Source organism: Haliotis cracherodii, unplaced genomic scaffold (assembly GCF_022045235.1).
Source record: "Haliotis cracherodii isolate W230 unplaced genomic scaffold, xgHalCrac1.p SCAF_1, whole genome shotgun sequence".
Taxonomy (NCBI): domain Eukaryota; kingdom Metazoa; phylum Mollusca; class Gastropoda; order Lepetellida; family Haliotidae; genus Haliotis; species Haliotis cracherodii.
The window spans coordinates 41,399,262-41,405,400 of NW_027266264.1; the positions used below are offsets into that span (position 1 = coordinate 41,399,262).

At 40.3% G+C, this 6,139-nt stretch overlaps 2 pseudogenes; both read right to left on the reverse strand.

Moving 5' to 3' along the window:
• Nucleotides 1–951: 951 nt before the first annotated feature.
• Nucleotides 952–1,516, reverse strand: LOC139455764 (uncharacterized; annotated as a pseudogene).
• Nucleotides 1,517–4,208: 2,692 nt separating this feature from the next.
• LOC139455774 (uncharacterized) lies at nt 4,209–5,433 on the reverse strand (annotated as a pseudogene).
• Nucleotides 5,434–6,139: the final 706 nt, after the last annotated feature.

Here is a 6,139-nt window from a genome sequence, read left to right on the forward strand (position 1 = left end):
TCGCCCAGCTCCTGTGGTCAGTCATCCCATCCCATTTTTTCTTTGTGTATATTTGCAAAAGTTATTTGTAGCAGACCAAAGCATGGTCTTCTATGTATATCGATATTGTGTTTATTCATAGTACTGAAATGCAATAGGCCTATAGTACATGTTATAAAGTAATGGGTGTGTAAACAATTATTAGGTTTGCATATTTGGAACTTCTTAGGTTCATAGCATGCAATATATACATTGGCATTTCTTTCGTTACAGCATTGTTACTTGACTTTAACGAAACACGCTTCTATAAATTAGGATACTGCATATACGTGTTGTGGATGCAAGACGACAAAACTAACACTCGCATCAACAGGGTTTATTTCGTGACGTTTAACGTAGTACAGTTTATAGTTAGAGCCATGGCTTTAGGAACAATTGGTGACAGTTGATGACAAGTTGGTGACGAGTTGGTGACGAGTTGGTGACGAGTTGAAGCGTCGACAAGTTGATGAGGTTCAGAAAAATGTGTCTTTACATGGCAGCATGGAGGTCCAATACACACTGGTGAGCATGTGCTTCGAGCATGTCGCGACATGACCTGTGAGCTTTGACATTGCACGTGAAGGTTAAGGTCACGAGGTAGTGGAAAGTTACTGAGAACATGTAAACATTGTATACACGTATCTTAGAATTGATAAATATTACGTGGAAATTGAACTTAAGAACATTGGTGTAATAATAAAGTGTCTTAATCATTGGACCACCATGAATAATAAGTTAAATGAATTGTAATAATTTTAACTTGATTTCATGTCATTTCACAAACAGTTCATACTTTGAAACAGTAGGAAATCTTGCATCTACACGCTCGGCCTCTTAAACATACTCACGGTGTGTTTAACAGCAAAAAAACAGACCTACAAAAATGCAAGATGACACTGTTATTAACAAGACGTCAAATATACATTTTAATCAACTGTTTGAGGGAATGAGTAAAACGAGTTTGTGAATAGGTCTTCGCAGTTCAGAGTCTTTTGTTTTCAATATGACACTCCTGGCATATCCGCTTTCATCAGCCTCAGTTCCGGTCACACGACCCATAGACCAAGTGCTTCGGGGAAGTGTATCATCTTTTATGAGCACGATATTTCAATTGGAAATTGCGGTTTGGAGTGTTCCATTTTTGACGTTGTTGTAGTGTTACAAGATACTCTCTTTTCCAACGTGAACAGAAGACATTTGCCAGATGTTGAATCCGTCTCCAACTTTGACATGCATAAACATCGTTCAGCTGAAATTCGCCAGGAGGGGGAATAAAAACTTTTGATTTCATCATGAGAAGGTGATTTGGCGTGAGTGGACCAAGATCGTCAGGGTCACTAGAAACTGGAGTAAGAGATCTTGAATTCAAAATTGCTTCTACCTCGCATAGGGAAGTTCTGTACATTTCATCATCCAGTTGCTGACTAAACTCATGAAGTAAATGATTCAGGACAGTGCGGACAGATCTGATCAGCCTTTCCCACACTCCACCCATGTGACTTGCCGAGGGTGGATTGAAGTTCCATCTAATGTCTTGCTGAAGCAGATGAGAATTAACTTGGACTGATCCAAGTAATCTATTGCTTGACGAAGTTCCTTGGCACCGCTTTTGAAGTTTGTACCGTTGTCACAGTGGATTTCTTTACCTGGACCTCGACGAGCAATGAAGCGCCAAAGAGCACTAATGAAGGAATCTGTGTTCAAAGAATTTGCGGTTTCGATATGAACGGCTCTACTGACAAGGCATGTAAAAAGTGCACCATAACGTTTGACATACTTACGCCCTTCTTTCATAACATGTGTCCCAAAGAAGTCAATACCTGTAAATGTGAAAGGAGGCGCTGGGTTGACATGGTTGGCTGGAAGTTCTGACATTAGTTGTACACTTGTAGGCATTTTATATCTCCTGCATACAACACATTTCTTGAGAACTGACCTTACAGCTGATTTTCCGTTTGGAATCCAGTATGTTTCTCTCAAGGCAGGCCACACGTGATTACGACCTGCATGGCCAAGTTTATCATGGATCTGTTGAATGATCAAGGTAGCTACATGACATTTACGGGGCAAGATAATTGGATGTTTGACAAGATCAGGCACATTTGCTTTGCTTAAACGACCACCAAATTGCAGTAAACCATCGTTGACGAAAGGATTAAGCTTTTGAATGGAACTGGTCTTTGGTAGTTTGACATGTGCTCGGCCTCTTTCCTTTGCTGTGGTCTTCAATTGGACAAATCTAAGAATGTTTCTTTCAGCTGATGCAAGCTCTTGGACGGTGAGTGGTTCATTCATTGCAGTGGATTGATTCTTCAGAGCGCTTGAGGATTTCGATTTCTTGACCTGAAGAAAAGCACAGAATCTGCGGTAAATTGCAACATCTCTTTTTAGACGATACCATGAAGAATAATGATTGATCAAAGTATCTACTGTCTCACTATCAGCATTGACAGCTGACTTTACCATTCCAGTGTATTCATGACAATCAGAGACTGGCCATTTGTCTTCAGGAGTTCCAAGAAACTGTGGTCCATCAAACCAGAGTGTTGACTTGAGAAACTGCTTACAACTTGAGCCTCTAGAAGAAATATCTGCTTGGTTACCTTTTGAATCAATGTACTTCCATAGCTGGGACTCACTGTAATCTCTGATCATCTTCACACGGTTTGTTACAAAAACTGGAAATCTGTTCCGCTCCTTGCTGTTATAGTGAAGAACTATTGTGGAGTCTGTATAATAAGTGACTTTATCAATGCTGATGTCCAACTCGTGCAACAAAAACTGACCAAGTTTAACTGAAGCTGTAGCTACTGTCATTTCAAGCCTTGGAATGGTCATAGTTTTCAAAGGGGGTAGCCTAGTAACAGAGCAGTGTGTATGTTATCTTGGTCATCACATAGTCTAAGGTAAGCTGAACATCCGTACCCGGTAGTACTAGCGTCAGAAAAGATGTGCAATTGTCTGGAAACAATTGTGCCAAAAGAGGAAGGCTTGAAGCAGCATTTAACAGTTAAGCCTCTTAACAATTCCAACTCTTGAAGCCATTGTTCCCATCCTCGTTTGTGCTCATTGCTGACTTCATCAGCCCAGGCCAAGGACCTGTCCTTACATAAGTTTTGGAGGATCTTTTTGGCAAGTAGCAAGACTGGTGATACAAGGCCTTAAGGATCATACAAGGAAAACATTGTAGACAAAATTCCTCTCCTTGTCATTGATTTCTTCGGCAAATCTACAGAGAATTTGAAACTATCTGACTTTATATCCCATTGCATATCAAGTGCTCGTTCCATTGGAATGTCATCATAATTCAAATCAATTGTTTGGATTTCCTTAGAACAATGTTCTGTGGGAATGGATGCCAAAACATTTTGCTATTACTAGTAAATTTGGTAAGATTAAATCCCCTTTCTGCGCATGCAGATTGCAAATTGGTTATCAGCTCAACAGCTACTTGGTTTGTTTTCAACAGACTTGAGACAGTCGTCTACATAAGAGTTCCTTTCTATGGTTTCGATAACTTTTGCGTCATATTTTGACTTTGCATTTCTTGCAGAAGCTTTCAGTGAATAGTTTGCTATAGTGGGAGATGACACTGTTCCAAAAGTTCAAATCGCCTTTAGGCCACCACAGAAACCGGAGAAAGTCTTGTTGTTCTTTAGGCACTTTCACTTGGTGGAACATTGCCTCTACATCACCCATAAAAGCAATATCATCTGAGCAGAATCTTGTGAGGACACCAATCAAAGAGTTGGCCAAGTCAGGACCCTTTAGCATTGCAGTCAAATACGACGCAAATTTTATTTGGCCCTTTTGGGTGATAGACACCATGATGTGGTAAATACCAGGTTTTACCTTCTTGTCAGTGCAGTTCATCTTCAAGGACCTCACAAGATTTTCCTTAAGACAATATGGTGTCAATAAATTTAACATAATCTTTATGGTACCTGTCATCTTTTAGAATCTTTCGCTTTTGTCAAAGGACGCGTTTAAAAGCTTGTTCCCTGTTACATGGGACTGGAGACTCATCTCTAAATGGAAGAGGAATTTCAAAATGGCCATCAACGAATTTGAGATTTTGTTCAGTGTCTTTCATAAAACGACGATCTTCAACAGAATAGCCTTGTTCGTTTGGAGTCGATCCAAGATCATGCTCGTTGAAGTCTAACTCAAACAATTTCAAAACTGTTTCAGGGAGAAATGCATTCTTTTGACTTTTGCATTTCTTTCAGAACAATTCTATTACATACTAAAGTGTTGTTGGAAAGATTGTGTTTGAGCTGTATTGGACCATTAATTGTCCAACCATGCCTATAAAGAACTGCAAAGGGTCCTTCACCTAGGGGTGGAACAACCTCTAATGGCAGTAACACAAGTGAACAGTTGCTGCCTATCAGTAAACCAATGTCAAGATTAGGCATGTGTACTGGTAATTTGTCAGAAACAGTTTTAAGATGAGAAAATTGTTTCAGTAGTTCAGGCTTCGGAATGTGATCATGATCTACGGGCATAACATCTTTGAAAAATGTACGTGGCAAATCTACGTGCTGCGTGTCGTCAAGATCTGAAACCACAAGGTCATCTACATCAGATGTCATGACAAAATCTATACCATTCATTGTCTGAAGCTTTAATACAGTAGGCAAACGCTTGGCACCAAGTCAATCTCATAGATCTTCCGTGATAAAGCAGCCTGTACTACCGTTATCCAACATGGCATATGTAGTGATAACCCGATTACTTCCCTTCTGTTTCACATTTACGGGAAGAATAGGTTGAAGAACAGTTTTGATACAGTTGTTTGACTTTGAGGTATTACAACTTGCAGCAGCATGAACCTGTTTGACAGGTTTTACATTGCTTGTTACTTCTTTCAGACACTACTTCGTTTGGCTTTTTCAGTGGCTGGAAGTTATTATCGTACATAGCGATAGGATGACATCTACTACAGGTTTTGCAAGTGCGTCTTTTCAGACAACCTTTAGCAGAGTGATTGAGGCCATAGCAATGAAACATTGGTTACTTTTCTTTAAGAAGTCACCCTTCTCGCTGAGAGACTTTTGTGCAAAGGATCTAGTCATCAAGATCGTGAGGCTGTTTGCACAAATAACAAGTTTAAGAAAATCGTTTACCTTGTGAATTGTCGTTTCCAACTTGAGTTGCTAAACTGGTTGACTGATTCCTGTGAGACATCTGCTTGGGCTTGTTGTGGGTCCCCTTGTGATATGATGCATCGTGTAAGTTGGTCAAAGCTTGCTTACCGAACGTTGGTTCGTTTGCCGACTTGGCTGCAAAGCCTATGAAGTCGACCAGGTCTGGAAAACCAATGACGTGGTTTCGAATCCTTGCTTGGGTTACGCGATCCCTCCACTTGGTCTGCAGATACTGTGGAAGCTTTAAGACAATTGCTTGCATATGTGGAGCATGATTAAGACCGAGCATGTGTGAGATGTTTTGCATTACATAGCAACATTTAATTTGGAGAAAGGAGAACTCTTTAAGTCCCGCATAGTCATCAATTTTCAATACGGGTCATGAAAGAATTTTGTTCAAGTATGCTGTACAAACTTTATATGGGTCACCATATTCTTTCATCAATAGATCTCTTGCCTTGCTGCAGCCAGTATTTACATGCATGTAGAGACATCCAGAAACAAGATCCTTTGCCTCTCCCTGCAACTGTTGATCTAGGTAGTAAAGGCTATCAGCATCGGTCTGCGTGTGTGGAACAATCCGGGCATCGAACGCCATCAAGAAAGCCGCATATTCCATTGGGTCACCCTTGAACTTGCTGACTTCCGGTTGTGGTAAAAACATGGCGTTGGCCATTTGTCTTTGAGTCTCTAGGAAAACATGGTTTGATGAATGAAGTTGATTATCAGATACACATTCATGATCTTGATCAAAGTTCATTGAAATATTCCTATTTTCTGGCAGAAAGTCATTTGCATTAGGATCTAACCTTGGTTGCGAGGAGTGATCAATGTTGTAATGTACAAGATTGGAACAAGGATTCGACAGTTGCCAAGAAGGCCGGTCAGTGCAGTGATTCGCAGGATCGGATCTTTAACTTCATCTCTGTTGTTGACTTTACCTCAGCATCGGCAAATATTTGTTCTCT